Source organism: Dendrobium catenatum, unplaced genomic scaffold (assembly GCF_001605985.2).
Source record: "Dendrobium catenatum unplaced genomic scaffold, ASM160598v2 original_scaffold_50508, whole genome shotgun sequence".
NCBI lineage: Eukaryota > Viridiplantae > Streptophyta > Magnoliopsida > Asparagales > Orchidaceae > Dendrobium > Dendrobium catenatum.
In genome coordinates, this window is record NW_021368962.1 from 46,696 (window position 1) to 65,097 (window position 18,402).

At 33.6% G+C, this 18,402-nt stretch overlaps 1 long non-coding RNA gene across 4 annotated transcripts in view; it reads left to right on the forward strand.

Annotated features, from left to right (window-relative positions):
- Positions 1–18,402, forward strand: part of LOC114578490 — a 37,039-nt gene that overhangs the window by 16,065 nt on the left and 2,572 nt on the right. For 2 of the 4 annotated variants that reach the window (XR_003699508.1, XR_003699509.1), the window contains exon 2: positions 13,613–14,537. This is a non-coding gene — a long non-coding RNA (uncharacterized LOC114578490). Of the gene's footprint in view, positions 1–13,612; positions 14,653–18,402 lie in introns of those variants that run through there. The other 2 variants (XR_003699506.1, XR_003699507.1) reach the window with 2 other exon arrangements.

An 18,402-nucleotide genomic window follows, 5' to 3' on the forward strand; every position in this document is an offset into this window, starting at 1 on the left:
AGTAATTCCGATAGATGTACTTTATTCGTAAGCTGTTATAACTGGAACTGTACCGTAATCATTATAAAAAATATAATCAATCAACCCGAAGTATTGCAACTTCTTCTGAATTTTTTACCACAGATTGACAACCTTTGATATATCTAAAACTATGGGAAAAACGTCATTTTCTAGCTGCCATTTCTGCCGGAAAATGAATGAATTTCGTCAATAATTTACATTTCTGATGGATTTTCAATGGATTTTTTTCCAAAGTAATTTACGCGTCAAAAAATAAACACCATCGAAAAAATTCCGTCGAAAATATTTCTGGCGAATTTTTCGGCGACTTATTCCCCCAAGAATGCGCAAAAAATTGCTTAAAAAAATTTAGCTTTAGCAGGCCCATCAACTCGCTTGCCTATCACTATGGTGCCCCAGTGAGTGAACCCGCATGAACCCACCTGAACTCCACGGTCCCGTGAACCAAGCCCGCGCTTGAACTCCACAGGCTCGTGAACCATACCCTCCCGCAAACCGCAAACCTGTGAAGCAGCCCCGCTCGCGGACCCTCCGCTTGCCTGCATGGGGTTCAAACCCCGCTTACTTCAAACAACCTAGTTCTTTCCCATGAGCTGTGATGCATATTGCATTTTTTAATTAAATTATACTTTTTTAATAATTATTTTATATTTATATTATTTAATCTATTTTATAATTTCTATTAGACTATCTAATTAATTTATTTTAATTAGTTAAATTAACATAATAATAATTATTAATTTTTTATTAATTTGGTTTAGCAATATTTAATTTAAATAATTTAATCCAAAAAATGAATAATTTTAAATATTAATAATAATTATTTTTCAGAATATTTAAAATTTTGTCAAAAATTAAATCCTTCATAAATATTCTATCATAAATCTGTCGGAATTTCTGACGAATTTATTTCCGTTAGAAAATTTATTGGAAATTTACGTTATTTCTGTAGTTTAATGACTCTGCTGGCAGCTGCTATTAGATGGAGATCACTAGCACAATACATAAATCGAGATAGAATAATTACAACAAAATTTTTTTTGCCCTTGTTGCAAATGGATACATGAGATTCAACTAAGTTCGTGTTGTTCTCTGTAAACTTACTTTTTGACTCATTAGTCTAAATGTCACTTTGCATTCCTTTGTATGAAAATTTTTATTCGTTTAGCATTTTTTGCTGAGTAATGAAAATTTCTCTGTCATCTTGCTTGATCTCCATGCCACTGAAATATGCCATCAAATTATGATAAATCATTTAAAAAACTTACATCATCACTTGCTTAAATTCATCATCAAGTTTTGCATTGTTATGTGTCACCAAAAAGTCATCTACATATAATGACACAAAAAATAATTTCCCTTTTTCTTCGCGTAGACTGTGACTTATAATAACATTTTGGTAAAACCCAACTTAACATATTATTGTAAATCTTTCTATACCGGGCTCTAGGTACTTATTTTAAGCCATAATTAGCTTTTCTTAGTATGAAAGTTTTGTCTCATTAGTCTTCTTTAATGAATCCTTCTGCTTGCTCAACAAGGATTGCCTTTTGTAATAAAACATTTAGAATAGGAGCTCTACCTCACAAGAATGCTTGGTTTTGACTTCTTATCAAGTTTATCATGCTTGACTTGTGTAACATGATTAAAACACTTGCAATTAATGCTCTAAGAATATTAAATGATTGTTTATAGCCATGCCAAGCTTCAAATGGAGTTTGTCTTTCAATGTCTTGTTATAGTTTATTCTTTAAAAGGATGGCAATACTTGTTGCCTTAACCCTAAACTTCGTTGGTCATTTCATTTTTTTGAATTTTTTGTAAAATAGATCCAAAAGGAGACAAAAAAAAGAGGTTAGAGATAGCTCAAGAAATTCAAAGAAATTCCATTCAAACTCTTTTAGAACTACCATATTCCCTTTTTCCATGATTTTTTGCTACAGCAGTTTCTTATTGCTATCAGGGGCATTTGGGCTCTGTTTTATAACTGTCCGATCGAGACTTTAGAGGGTCATGATGGGCATTTCCTTTGCACGCTTACTTTAGCCATTTAAATACAGTAGGGGGTAGATGTCGTCATGGTTTAAAATTGCGCAATATGAGGCTCGCCTTTGCGCAATTCCAGTAAAAAACGCCTCGATGCTTACGCCTCGAGTTTTTTTTATGAGGCTTATGCCTCAACTTGGTTGAGGCCCGCCTCGCCTCATTGGCATGAGGCTTACGCCTCACGCTATATATATTAAAACTTACATAAATCTTGAAGTAAATGCCCGACATTAGACTCTATAGGAGAGGAGGAAGGGGAGAGAACAGTTCACCATAATTATGATTCAAATGAAGAACCCCTTAGTGATGACAATGCTAATGACTTATGAGTTCTTATGTGATATGTCATTGCTATTTATTTTTGGAAATTGAAATTATATGTTAATGAAAATAATACTGGGATTTGGGAAAGATAGAATTTTGAGTTGAACTATATTTCATGTTGTCTTATTATTGAGATATTTTGATTTTACTTCATATCTTATATTTTTTTATGTTTTATATTATTCACTCATTAGCATATAAATTTTTTATCATTTTATGTTTACGCAATCTTTTGATTTTGAGGTTTACGCCTCAAAACGCCTTGAGGCTTACGCCTCGCCTCACGAATGAAAAACGCCTCAATACCCGAATATGCAATTTTAAACATTGGCTGTCGTCTGGCGTCTTCTCCACAAGGAAGAAAAGAAGACGAGAGGGGCGGACGAGTAGGTCTTCGTGCTGTGAGTGAGTAGACGAATATTTGAAGAAAAATCGAGAGTGACGGGAGGGGATTTCCGTTGGTCCTTGGCCGGAAGCGGGAGGGTAGAGTTCTTTTGACCTTCTTCCTTTAATCTTGCATGCAATTTGGGGGGGAAGAGGACTTGTTGAGTTTTTTTTTTTCTTGGTTCATTCCGGCTGTAAGGAAGAGAGGGCTAGGGGTTTTCGTGAGCTTCTCTTTGATTTCACGTGTGAGAGGAGAGCTAGGGGCTGCGGGTTTCCTTCCTCAAGGGCAGTGCTACCAGGAATTGCTAGAGTCATAGTAGTCGTCATTACTTTGCAAGAGGCAAAACAGAGGAACAACCAAGCATTTACCTACAAGCTTTGCGAGTTCTAAACCCTATACACCTTGCTTGGTGAATCAACTGTTCCTGCTTCATCAAAAACCGGCTAGTGCCTTCCCGTTAAATCCTAATAATGATGATATAGAAAGGTGTAGTATCATGTTCTGTTTGGTGTAACTTAGCAACTGTATGCTGAAGATTGATTTTTCGGTCAAAAATCTTGAACCTATAGTTGTTTCTCTCTTCATGGTCGATTCATTTGGTGCAGCAAAATGATTTTCTATCGTTTTCTATTAAAAAAAAAGAAAAATAGAAGCTAAACTTTATCAAGTGACAATGTGAATGCACTTTCTAATGCTTAGTTGCAGATGTTTTTTTTAAGCAGATTTTTGCAGTATATGTCTTGTTGCCTCCTCATACTTGATGTTCAGTTTTCTTAACATGATTGCTATGAAACTAGTAGACAACGGCTAAAAAAGGCCAATGGTCAGAGGCAAGTGAGTTTTTAACTGCAGGGTATGTGTCTATCTTAACTTATGCTTCCTCTTATCAAGTTCATATGACCACAAAAGTCTCTTAAGTCTTTAGTTAGCATGAACACTCAATGTGATTTATCACTTGAGTTTAAATGAATCTTTCTTCATTTCATTGGCCATTTTCCGTACATATTATTAATTATCAATAATATACATATATAAAGTGTTTGCATTTACACTGCAGAAAATTGTATATGATGTTTGTTAGCAATGAATTATGATTATGTTGGAAAACCCATGTACACAGTTCTATTACAATACTAGTTCACATCGGATATGAAAATTTATGATTATGATTGAATAACTTTTAGCTTCATGCCATAGGGTTGTTCTATATGTTCAGTGCAAAAGTTAATGGCCATGTTGACAACTTTACATGTATATCTATGTTCCAATGCCATATGTGCAATTGATATCAAAAGTTTATTGATTCGCTGGAGGGCTTGTATATGTATTTGAGTTGCAACATCAATGCACCAAATGCAAGGATTTCTGGTTATGTTGAACATGTTTCGTGTGACCAAACTATCATACATATTCCATGGTTTTGTTAAGTTATCATGCATGCTTCACATGTTAATGTTACATATTTATACATGCTCAATAGATAAGAAGTTTGGTGGCTAGATTCGAAAGATGTAAGTTCTTGTAAGGATATGGTAATGGCCTGCACTCACTATCATTATAATGTCCAATTCAGCTTATAATAGACAATAATTACATGCTTATGATTATGTTATGACGGGAGTGGAAATTTAACGGAGTTGTTTTGGAATTGGCATCGTCCTTGTGCTCTTTTTTTTATGTTGGTTTAATGATATATGTGTATATACGTGGTCTCCACCATCCTCCACCATTCTCTTCTTCATGTCATTTCATATAGAACATAACGAGTATTAAAATATAATAAATAATAAAGATTGAAAGTTGAGATGAAGTAGAACTACATACATCCAAATGTGAATCTGTAATCACCACTGATCCTTTATACATTCATTATACTTTATTGCACAATAAGAAAGACATCGATTCAACTTCCTCTCAAACATTCTTATCTTATTCCGTGGATTGGTATATATAAATTTAGTATCTTTGAACTTAATTAGTTGTTTGCCTTTGGCTGGAATACTTATTTGGCAATTTACTTATTGAGCTTATCATAATAGTCTTTATGCGGAGAATCTCATATCATCTTTTGTATGTGTTTGAAGTTGAACATCAATTAGAATTCTTTCTGAGACGCAATTGAGCAACAGAGGCGCGCCTCAGCCAATGTGAGTCGTACGCCTCAACAATGCCAGCAATTGCGCACGCCTCGAGGCGTTTTTTGCAAGAATTGTGCAGAGGCGCGCCTCTTATTGCGCAATTTTAAACAGAGATGTGTTGGAGAGCTCATTTTGATAGAATATGGTGTTCATTGTAGTCAATAAATATAAATTTTCTTTATGCATTAGTTAAGTTTATCATCTTTCATGATGAAGATGAATGTTTGTTTTATAATAAGTGAATTAATAGAATGATATTAGATGCATTATAATATATACATATCTCAGTTCTGTTATGTTAGTTGTTAAGCAAGTGCACATGTTTCTATTATCTAGATGAACGATGTGGTTGTCGAGCCATGTAGACTGCAAGCCTGTTGCATATTTCTTATATTTGTGCAGTGGCTTTCATTGTGTTGGGGAACCTTTATGAATAAATATTGATGTGAATTTTACAAAGAAAGTTAACTAAGTTGTAGTAGATACATTTCTTTTCATGTTTACTAATTTTTCATATGAAATATATTATCCTTGTTAACAATTTAATGGCCTATTCTCATGTCGCCTGAGTTGATATTTGGAGTATGCATAAACATCCATTCACAAGTTAGTTTTTTTTAGAGTATAAAACTCACTTTACTTACGATCCTGATGGGTGATGTCAGGTATAGATGTAAGCCTTAGACACTAGGTTTTTATTAATGTTCACTCCTTACAAATATATACATATAGCTTAAGTGTGACATTGTAGGGTGGATGACATATACATAGGTTCACTATCTATAACCATGTGCATTTCCCAATTTGTCAGCGTAGAATTAGATCCCTTAAGCCCCTTAGTCTATGAGGTCCCCTTGAATGAGTTAACCTATGGTTGTTAACAAGGATCCTCTAGTCGGCACTTGACTAAGAAGGCTAAGAGAAACGACGAATCCAGAACGATGGAACCATGGAATTTTGATCGGAAGTGTTATACTCATATTATAGGTTAGTTTCTACCCTCTAATTATCAATCTACTTGAACAATTAGTTCATTTGACATGCATAAGTTATCTTTAAGAGCCAAATCAACAATAAAGCTTATTAATAAGCAATAAACCAAATAATATATGCATAAACACATGCATATATGAGGGAGAAACATATGTAATTGTATATGATAGTCTTGTTGAACTCATTTGATGAAGTCAACACCCTTTCTTTCCCCTAGGATTCTTCTAAAAGCTAACATTTCCTACCAAGCCCATAGGAATCCCTTAGGAGGACACCTAACAATGTAGCATTAGCAAATTTTAGAAAGCTTGAAACCCCCTTAGGGGGGCACCCTTTAGTGACCTTAGTTAGGCAGCAGGCCAACCAACTTGAATTAAATAAGATTGATCCAATTTAAATCAAAATCCTATTAAAATACATTAAGTCTACTTAACCACCACTAATAGCAACATCAAGCCTTTATCCTACTACGTGGGGTCAGCTAAATGAATCATTTTTCTCTATTATGTCATGTTAAGATTCACATTCTCATTTAAATCTTATAAAGAAAGGTCATTTCTAATATTTTCTAATCATAGTCTTTTTAGGTCTACCTCTATCTTTCTTAACATAAGTCAAATCTAATACATCTGCTTTCCTAACCGGGTCATCGGAAGACCGCCATTTTATGTGACCAAACTATCAAAGGCGACTCTCTCTAATTTTATCTTCCACTGGAGCTACTCTCATTTCATATCCTGTCTCTAAGAGTAAAGCCACTCATCCACTTGAGCATCCTCATCTATGCAGCACTTAACTTAATATGATGCTTCTCTTTTAATTGCCAACATTTTTTACCATAAAGCATCGCATGTCTGACCATCATCTTATAGAATTTTCCCTTAAGTTTGAAGGGAACTTTTCTATCACACAATAAGATCGGTTACTAAATGGAATTCTCTCTCTTATATCTTCATCATTATTAATAATATAACAAATAAGTTGGAGAACATTCATCAATAGTTGGAGAATCATCCTCTCATTCCCTGCCTTCTCATGAAGCCCTTCTAACTTAAAAAATGCTCTTGTGGAAGCTACAACTTATGAGAACATATGGAATAAGCAGTGGGCCAAATGTGCTTGGCTCTCTATAGGTGAGGATGACTTAAAAGGTCCTTTACCAGAGAATCAGATGTCATGGTAATCACAAAATCAAAGAACTCAAATGCAAATCTAACTCTATCACCTCCTAAGAGGATATTGTGAAAGAAGTAGAATCTAATTTCAGCTTGCTTCTTAGTAACAATGATTGCCAATACCTCAAAAGACTTCTCATTCCTGCTGCTGCTATTCTTTCTCATAAGGATGATCTCGTGCTTAGTTAGGGTTTCAAGGACAAGTATATTAAAGAAGCTCTTCATAGCATTGGCTCAGATAAAACCCCTAAGCTAGATGGTTTCACATTCAACATTTTTAAAAAAACCTATCATATTATAGAGGGTTCCTTCATATCTGTTGTTAAATAGTTCTTTTCAACTAATTACCTACCAAACAGAGTTAAGCATGTTGTTGTTACTCTGATACTAAATAATTCTCATACTGAAACTCTAATTGACCACATACACCATTTCTCTGTGCAATACCATCTATAAATTCATTGTCAATCTTATTAATGGAAAGCTCAAGACTATGCTTCCCAAGTTCTTTTAGTTGTCTTAGTTTTGTTTTATTCATAATGGAGATATTACTGACAAAATTATCCTTTTTAATGAGCTTTTTCATGGCTTCAATATTAGAGGAGGTCTTAAGCACTTTTGTGTCAAAATTTATATTAAAAAATGGCCTTTGACTAAGAGATCAAGGAGTTTCTTTTCGCCTTTGTCATGGATGGTCTCTTAAGGCTTATTAAGATGCATATTGATTGCTTATCTTTTAAAGGTTTCATAGGGAAAAATATTAATATATCACATTTAATACATGCTATTGATCTTTTGATTTTTTGGTGGGACCAATCAAATAAATACTCATTGCTTACATTATGTTTTGTATTCCTTTAAATTAAGATTTTTCTTGCTATCTACTTTAACAAATCCAGTATCTACTTCTCTAAAACTGTCAACATTAATTGTAAATGTTTTATTCTTAAAAATCTACCCTGGAATATTTAGTAGTTAACATGATGTGAAACCACTTGGAGTTACAATTAGAAATTAGAAAGATAGTTGATTAAAGCTTTGCTCATATAAAGTTATCTTTAGCGCATAAAAGAGATATGAATTTGAAATATTCAACTTGCTTAGGCCAAAGACGTGCAATAGAGAATAACCAAACAATTCTTTCAAAGTTCAATGCAAAATTAAATGCTAAGTACAAATAACATAATCCGACGTTTAACAACAAGAGGTTCACCTCAAGGGCCTTCTCACTCAACTTCTTGTAAGCTTTTAGTGGAGGAAGATGAACCACATGAAGAAGAATATTACCACTAGGAAGACGGGGCCGAAGAACTTTGTCAGTGGAGAGGTAGCCGGTGGAGATGAGGGTGGTGGGTGGCCGACGATGATCCAATCGTAGTCGGAAAATTGACCGTCGATGAGGGGCACAAGGGTGGGGAGAATTCGGTCCAAGTAATCTCCAATGGTGCCGTCGTGTTCAAATCCCACGTCAAAGAATGGAGATCGTAGAATGTTGATATTACCGTAGGCGTCAAACACAAGTCCCCATTCAAGTTCGGGATCCACCATTCAACATTGAAGGGGAGAGGGGGAAGGTGTCGTCTTCTTCTTCTCTTGGCTTCAACTTCCTGAGGGGAAGCAACGAGAGGGCCGGTCAAGGTGGGAAAGAGAAAAGGGGAAGGGATCGGCGGTAGAGATGAGGGAGTTGGCTAGGGTTTGGGGAACATAGGTTAGGGTGGAGGGATGAAGGGATTTAAACAAAATCTGAAGTTAATTTCATATTTGAGTTAATTTGGAGGGAAGTTAATTGGAATTTGAATTTTGGATCAAGGGCATTGATTGCATTAAACTAGCATTAAAGGGGATTCCCCCTTGATGGGGCCGGCGGCATGTAGAGAGGGGAGGGAGATTAGGGAGGGATTATGTGCTTTCCAATTGGGTTGCTGCCACCTAGGATGAGAATTAATAACTCCCCATGTCATGAAATTTGAATTGGATTCAATTCAAATCTTTTCTTATTTGGACTTTTGCAATTATGGAAAATTTTGAATCTCAAATTTGAATTTCAAATTAGCTAGACTCTCCCTTTATTGCAAACCCAAATTAAGGAGTCATTATGATGATTAGTATCATTATCAAGGTTTGAAGCAAGGTGGTGGCCGGCGGCCCAAGGAGGAGGAGGGGCTTGCCGTCGGGGGTTGGTTTGGTTTAACAGAGCTTGGAGTTGTAGTGGAGGAAGCGAGTGGATAACGTGGTGGAGGAATGGATCTCGGGTAGAGATTGGCGTGGGGGAAAAGGAGAACCAAAATTTAGAAAAGAAAACAATAAGATAAAATAAACCACGAGTCGAGGACGATTCCAACGATTGGTGGGTATTACAAATGCTCACCTTGAGCTCAATCACCATTCTCTAGCTCTTATGCAAGAAGAAGAAGACAACATAAAATTTCATTCAAATATTCATTAGCCAAATACATCATATGAGACCATTATATATAGGTCTCCACTCATGAAAAATGAAAAGTATGAAATTGCCCTATGGGCTACAATAACAAAACAACTCCCCACAAGGGTAAAAATGGAAAACAGTAAGTAACTAAATAATCATCATGACATCTTAATCAAAAGTAGAGGCCCTGAATCGTGGCCGTCGATCTGTGATTCCGTCGTCGATAAACATGTCGGTAGCGTCTGTCGATGTCCTCATCATAACCTTTCTAATTCTAAGCAAAATGATAATGTTACTTCAAAATTCTTAATAAGCTTAACTCTTGGTTTAGTGGTTGGAAACATAAACTTCTTTCTTTTATTGGTAGATTTTAGCTTGTTTGATCCCTTTTATGAAACTATCTTTGTTATTGGTTCATATATACTATTATACCTCATGATATTATAAAGAGTACTACTAGTTCTATTATTAATTTTCTTCAAAACAATGGCGAGAATAGAACACTCAGACTCATATCTTAGAACACCACCACCAAGCCTACTAATAAAGGTGGTCCTGGTTTCCTCAATATTGATTATTTACATATAATGAGCAAGTGCAAACTCCTATAGAGATTGCACAATTGTATGATCTATCTTTTTATTTGTCTTTTCAATAACTATTCACCTAGTTGGACTAAGCCTCCTCATGATGATACTAGTTTTTGAAATGCTCTTTGTGAAACTGCCATAAATAATAGTAATTGGCTTACTCTCAAGGTTAGCAATAATCACTTACTTTTTTCATTAACTCTGTCATTGCCTCCTTTAACTGCTCTCATTAAGCCACCATCAATGATTTTATTTTCAATGGGAAATGTTGTTTCCGTCCTCCACAAATTTCACATACAATGATTATGTTCGTCAAATTACCCAACTCGAGATTTATTCTTCCAGTTCTATATGTTATTCACTAGGGAGTAATACTTTTTCATACAAAATGACATAAAACTAACTATATTTGACTGATTATAAACTACCTTGGAGCAAGTTTGTTTGGTTCAAAGAATGCTCCACTAAATATGCAACTTTTGTTTGGAAAATCTTAGTTGGCCACTTAAAGACCAAGGTTGCCTTTAAAGCTAAGAGTGTCAATGTTAGTCAAAGTTGTGTATTTTGTAATATATTTTTGGAATCACACAATCCTCGAAAGATGCATATATTATAGTTCCTAACAACTTAGTTTTAACATTAATCAAGCCCTTATATTTGTGTAGATGATATTAAGTGTAAAATTACTAGAAGATATTTTTTTGTTCTTGCTATTCATATCAATGCTTACTCCTTATGGTATGAAATAAACTACAAGAATTTTTAATGCCAAAGAATGAATGGATGTAGCATTTTAGTTTCAAAAACTTTTTTTATAATAATGATGAAATGCAGGATGTGGATGTTTCAAAGTGATATTCCTTGCAGTATCTTATAGCTATACTATCATTGAATTTTTCCTTATCTCAAATGTTGTTGGTGGTGGTTTATGATTCTAGTTATATGGTTTCTATCTTTTGAATTTTGCTTTACGGTGTATGTCCTATATGTAGTTTTAGTAAAATTTAATTTTTAGCATAAATCACCTCTTAAACAAAAAGAACTTTTATGCATCAATCTTGGTGTAGAGGTTTATAAATTTCATACAGGATTTGTGGTTTAAGTTATTTTGTTTTAAAAAAAATTCAAGAAAAATGAATACTACAAAGACTTATAATGATTTTAAGAATGTTAAATGCAAGAGGGTGATGAGTAGAGTAAAATTGTTGATTTATATGATAGGTTGTCACTCAAATCTCCTCAATGATACTCCAGTCTTTTCCTTGTTATCCACTCGTGGTTAAGTTGCTGCTTTCTTACTGTCTAAACCACCCTTGATCCAAAGCCATCTTCTTGATGTTATTGCATAGCTGACAATGAGAGGTTTGAATATTGCAAGGTTAAATAAATTCCTTGGAGAAGGATCCTAATTCTGAGCCATAAATAAGGGTACCTTAACTTAGTATTCTTGCTGTAGGCAATTAGCCCTCTCTGGCTTCTTCTTACTGCTTGGGACTACAAGCAGTCTCTTAATTTTTCCTTTGCAGAAAGATCACAACGTCAAGATGGTATTGGCTTTTGGCTAAGGTCTAGGATAGTAACGAGGCAGTGTTCAGTAGTGATTTGAGAGAAATACCTTGAGGTGTGTTTACATCCTCTCCATTAACTCTCATGTTTATTGCATGTGATCTTGTATAGGTTGTTATTGACTTGTCTCAAGCTTTCTGATTTCTTCAACCGTAACATAACCCATCTCATATAAAACACAATGCATCATTCCTTTGGATTGCTCTTAGGTTATATTACTTTATATTATGATGACCATTTCCATTTAACCATCAAACTAAAACATGGTTGCTTAGTTTAAATTAGAGGAAAATATCACTTTGTCACGAGTATTACATTTATACTCCTATAAATTCAAGTAGATATAAAATTGAATACATGGAGAATAATTTTAATAGTAATAGATGTAATGGCGAGTCTGTGACATTGGTATCACGTTATTAAAAAGAGTGCACGTGTTGGATATCTTGGGTCTTTTGTTCATAGTGATGGTAAAATAGATGGGGATATTATTAGTAGTACTCAAATTGGATGATTGAAGAGGAGGAATGCATTGGGCTTGTTGTGTGATAGAAAAGTACTCTTGAAATTTAAGAACAAATTTTATAAGATGGTGGTGAGACCTATAATGATTTATGGTGCAGAATGTTAAGCGTTAAAAGAAATAATAAAATTAAGTCAAGTATTATAGAGATGAGGGTGCTTGGATGGATGAGTGGCTTTACACTTAGAGATAGAAAGCAAAACAAGTATGCACATAATAAGGTTGGAGAAGCTCCAGTGGTAGATAAGATTAGAGAGTTGCTTTAGATAGTTTGGTCACATGAAGTGTCGAACATTCGATGACCCGATTAAGAGAGTAACATATTAGATTTGGCCTATGATAAGAAAAGTAGATGTAAACTTGAAAAGACTTAGTTAGAAAATATTAGAAATGATTTTTTATTGGATTTAAATAAAAATTTGACTTTTAATAGGACACAATAGAGAAAAATTATTCATGTAACTAACCCCATATAATAGGATAAAGGCTTGTTGTTGTTATTGTATAAATTCAAGTATGTTTCTAACTGGTTAATCATTGCATTCTTTTTTTTACTTTTTATTTTGACAATCCCATCATATGTGGTAATCTTCACTTAGGATTTTGCTTCAAAAAGTATAGACTTCATTTATCATGGTGACATCCTTTCCGTCATTCCGATCACTGTATTGCATATTGCGGCTAAGATCACTAAGATTTGAAGTGTTGAGGATGGATTACATATTTAGCCATTTCATTATCATTGCCATTTGTTTTTTTAATCCAGCTACCTGATTTGCTATATTAGGAGAGTACTTATTTTGAGCCATTTGTTCTTTCTTGTGTTTCTTTTGGGTCATCCAATGTGAATTTAGGTCAAGAATATATTCACCTGCTCCTTGATATACTGTTTTTGTTTGTACCATACAACAAAATGAGTGCTCTAATACTAATTTAGTCATGTCCAACCTCTTAATATAATTGTATAAGCCCACAATGAAAGGTTATGGTGATCACAAAGGTTTAAACAATTTCTTTGACGAATATTTCCCTTGATCTATGAATAAAAAATAATGGTATGTTAATTTAATATTCTTGTTTTAGTCGACTTTCCCTTTCCCCTTCTTCTTCCTAGCTTATGATCATCAAGAGTTCAGAAAACAAGAAATAACTTTGGTGTAATTCTATATAGGCTATCATTGAAGCTGTCTCAGATGGTGTCATTTCTTTAACCAATCCTTAACATTATCATTTGCCACCTGATTGGCTATATTAGGAGTGGAGTCATTTGGAGCCATTATTTTTTGGTTGTTTTTTAATTTTTGTCTTTCAATGTGACTTATGGTAAGTAAATATTCTCCTATTTTTTGACATGATCTTTTTTTTGTACATGCAACAAAAATAAGTGCTCTGATACTAATTTGATCTCAGTATTGTTTTGTAGGCAAAAAATGAGGAGAGATTATTACGTGCAGAGTGGTCACAATTTTTTTGTTCGGATGCCAATCATGTGAATTTTCTCCCTCTTGTACATATCCTACATACAAAAGAGAACAAAATCTACGTGTTCGCGTGATTGGCGTCTCCGCACTCCGCATCTAATAATTTTTCCATCGTGAGAGGGAAAAATTGTTAAAAATTTTATTTGGAAAATAATCCCAATGATCTATGAATCATAATTAAGGGTATCTTAATTTAGCACTTTTGTTGTAGTTTTCTGTTTTTGGCTTCTCCTTTCTAGCAGGACTACAAGCATTCTCTCTTTTTTGAGCCTTGATAGCTGCCAGTTATTGTATAGCTCCTATTTTCTATAAAAGTAGTAAAATAATTGGTGTTTTTCTTTCCTTAGACGTTACTGCAGAACCTAGATGTTTTTAAGATAATAGCAGCGTCGTAACATAGTAGTCTTCTGAAGACATCAGAAGGTAACATCAATGACTATTCAGCAAAATTCAGGGCTCTCAAGGTAGTCTCCGGTTTTATGAAAAGTAAATAAATGAATAAAAGCTAGAAGAACTGCAGCTTTTGACGTGCTGGAGCTTGGTTGGAGGAGATGAATTTGAGAGACAGCTTGATAAGGACAAATCCGCTCCTAAACAAACTCCACAAAAGAGAGAACCCTATTTACAAATAAATGGTGGATAATTACAAATTAATCAATTATGACCCTGAATTTTATCCTAATACAGATTTTAATACAACAATACAGATTCCTTGCTTCTTAATCTTGATCATCTAGCCTCTTTTCGATAGCTTATCTTTGCTAGAGGACTCTTAACAATGCTTTTTTTGTTCTTAACAGGTGATTTAAGAGTAATTACCTTCGAATCTCTCCTTCCAGAAATTATACGGCAGAAATTAGAAAATTGGTATACGCTATTTTTGCAATGTTGCATTTCCTGGACTAGTTACTATTTTCTTTGAAAATTTTATTTTTCATTCCAAAATAAAGTAATAGTCATATCAAAAAGTTTCATTTTCAACGGAACTCTGTTTTTAACATCAGAAAGAATATTTTGTGTATTTTATTTTTCAATATTGACATAATACTGTTTCCAATTTAGATAAAAATGTAAAAATGAATTTTTCATGCCGGGAAACGAGCAAATGATGTTTGGTTGAAGATGCCCCAACCTCATAGCATTTAGCGTGCTTATCAAGACTTGCTAATAACGAGTAAGGCTTCGTTTGGGATTGCTTTCTTCCTGCTTCTTAAAGCGAGTTTTTAGTACAAAATTTTAAATTTTTTAACTAGAAATCTGCTTTAAGAAGCATTAAGAAAGCCGTCCCAAACGAAGCCTAAGGCTTCGTTTGGGACGGCTTTTTTATAGCTTTCTAAAACGGAGTTTTAGTACAAAAATAAAAAACTTTTTTACTGCTTTCTAAAACGGAGTTTTAGTACAAAATTTTTCATTTTTGTATTAAAACTCCGTTTTAGAAAGCAAACGAAGCCTAAGGCTTTGTTTGGGACGGCTTTTTTGTTGCTTCTTAAAGCAGCTTTATAATACAAATATTTTAATTTTTGTATTAAAAAGCTGCTTTAAGAAGCAACAAGAAAACAGTCCCAAATGAAGCCTAAGTCTAGCCCTTAAATGCATAATTTAATAATAGAAGCATAGATTTGAATATTTATGCAATATATGCTATATCTAAATGTAATCTGCTTTCTTGATGTTTCAGTTATACTTTGACAAAAAAAGGGTCCACATGAGCGTTTTATTCATGCTATTTGATATGAATAGGATAAAGTAATTTTTTTTTTTAAATTTCTCGTCTCTTTTTAACAATTATTTTATTATATTATATTTAATTTCACATTTCTTATACTGTTTTCATTCACAACTCAAATTTATTAAGATTTATTTATTACATGTACTTTTGTCCCATTTTCTTTATGGCACGCCCCTTTCCCTCTATCCTCTATTTTGCTGCCATGTGACTTATTGCCTAACTAAGAATATTGGTGCATTGTATGTGTCCAGACCCGCTAAACAATCTATCCCTCAATAAGACCCTCTATTTTTTGCCAAACAACAAGCCTCTATCTCTATGTACTCATTCACATTTCTAGATTAGAATGTAAGAGGTCTATAGGAATAGAAGAAGATCATTGAATGCAAAAATATAATTCATATTGTTCTATCATTTGGTGCTCATTTTAGTTTTGAATTAGCCGCTCATCCTTTCTCTTCAAGAAAATTTCGATTTTTCCTATGAAGAGGGTTGTTGCATGCTCTTTTCTTTCCTGAGAAAGAGAATTTGAATTAAATGAGATTTTAAAAAATTAAGGTTATCAAAAGTGAACTAAAAATTGTCCTTCGAATAATAGTTTTAATATTTCATTTAAGCTTATGTCATCTTTTGTAGGGTAGTAGTGTAGAATCTATTTTTTCCTTGAAGACAAGTTTCTTTATCCGAATCTTCTACAGGATGCCATATTGATTCATGATAAGACAATTCATACATCCAATCATGAAAGCAAATTAATCTATCCGATATTTAATTTTTTTTTTTTTGGATATTTAGGCCAATTAAGGCAAATTCACACACACAACGCATACACATAGACTCGAACCTTGGACCTCTTAGTTGGAAGCCTAAGCTCTCAACCAATAGGCCAAGGAGAGTTGATCTATCTGAGATCTAAGAGAGCATACCTTACTAAGGAAGAGGAACTGACTGGATTTTATACAATCAGCATACCTATGAATTCTTTTGGTTTTATTTTTATTTATTTATTTATTTTTTAAAATAAGTCTTCACACATTAGGGTTGTAATATTCGTTGTCAGGATCCAAGTAATTTTTGTTAATGATTGTTAATTTTAATTTGATTAACAATTATAAGTTTTAGATTGGTTAAGAGAGCCTTTGATAAGTCAAGAATTAGATTGTAGAAGAAAATTTTTGAACTCATTTAAATTACTCTAGGTGCAGTGCGGTGTCGGGATTGGTAGGTTGCGATATTGAGTTCTCGGGTGGAGGGGAAAAATGAGCGTGCGTTGCAGCCCCATCTTAGATGAAAAGATTATGGTAAAATTTGGAAGATTCTTTGGGAGCGCAATGACACTGGGAAGTCAAGTGTTGTGGCGTCAAGTAAGATTAGTATTTTTTAAAAAATACTAAAATATCTTAATCCATTTGCCAAATTCATTTCCCCAACCACCTTGTCGGAGAAGAAAGGAGATGAAGGGGGAAGGGAAGAAAGGAGAGAAAAAGGGAGAGAGATGATTCAAAGGCCAAGAAGTTGAATCACCCATCGGGCATATTTAAGTTATTCTAGAGTACGAGGTAGACCTCTAAACTCCTATCTCTGATTTCAGTGATAGAGATTTTATAGAGTTACGGAAAAAAATGTATTTGTATCGAGTTTCATGATATTCTCATTGTATAGCTTTCAATATATTCTCTTGTGCTTTATTCTAAATGTTTTGAGTATATAAAATCATATTTTTACCCATTGATTTTTTTTACATAAATTTTTGAGTATATAACTAAATTAAGATTTTTTTTTTTACAACTGCAATAGTTATGTAAAAGTTTTTAAATTTTCCTATGAATATCTCTCTGAAGTTAGAAATTGAATGGAAAAAATTTAGTGAGTATAATGATATACATATAATGTGGCTTTTACTAGTAAGTCTGACAATTTATATAACATTAAAATGCTGCATTGAAAATATAAATTGGTTGATTATATATATATATATATTGGCCTCATCTGTTTAGTGTGGATGTGAGAGAAATTCTGGCACCGATTGCTAAAAGTGGGGTTAGAGGTTATGTGGCACTGTTCTGTCTGGTTTTGTTATAAGTGGGTGTGAGAGATTAATGGGAGGCATAATTTGAAGTGGAGTTATAATATGATATATATATATTGGCCTCATCTGTTTAGTGTGGATGTGAGAGAAATTCTGGCACCGATTGCTAAAAGTGGGTTTAGAGGTTATGTGGCACTGTTCTGTCTGGTTTTGACCTATAAGTGGGTGTGAGAGGTTAATGGGAGGCATAATTTGAAGTGGAGTTATAATATGATATCGGGATATATGCATTATAATCATTACATTGCATATGTATTAACGAATTAAGTATAAGTAGTATTTCGAATTGAATGTTAGAAATTCATACAATTATGTAGAAGCCCTGATAAATGTAAAGGCTAAATGCAAGTAAGTCTTGGCAAGTGTTCTATGATGTATCTAATTTTTTTTTTTGAAAATACCCAAATCTATAGTAATGTCAAAACACTTGTAGAAATTCTTAGCAGTAATAATATTGACCGAATAAAATAGCAAAATTTTGTTTCTAATATTGGAAATAATTTGATTAGCATCCATCTTAATGTCATTATGCTTGGAATTATTTCTAGCTCTCCATAAATACCACAAAATAAGGATGAGCATTAAATTGTAAATGTGGCCTTTAGAGGTAGTCATCCAACACTTTAACATAGATACCACATCATCATTAATATTAAAATTACCCTTATTAGCCAGGACAAAAAAATAACTCCAAACTTTAAGAGCAATATCCCCATTCACAAAAACATGATTGACATTTTTCACATTAGAACAACATTGACATTTGGAAGGAAAAATAAAACTGTTTTCCGAAGCGATTCATCAACAGGAAGAAACCCTTTAATATACTTCTACACAAGAATAGAGTAAGATAAATGAATATTGTTATGCTAGAAGAAGGTTTGGTTAACCTATTTAAGGCATAAGTTAAGGGC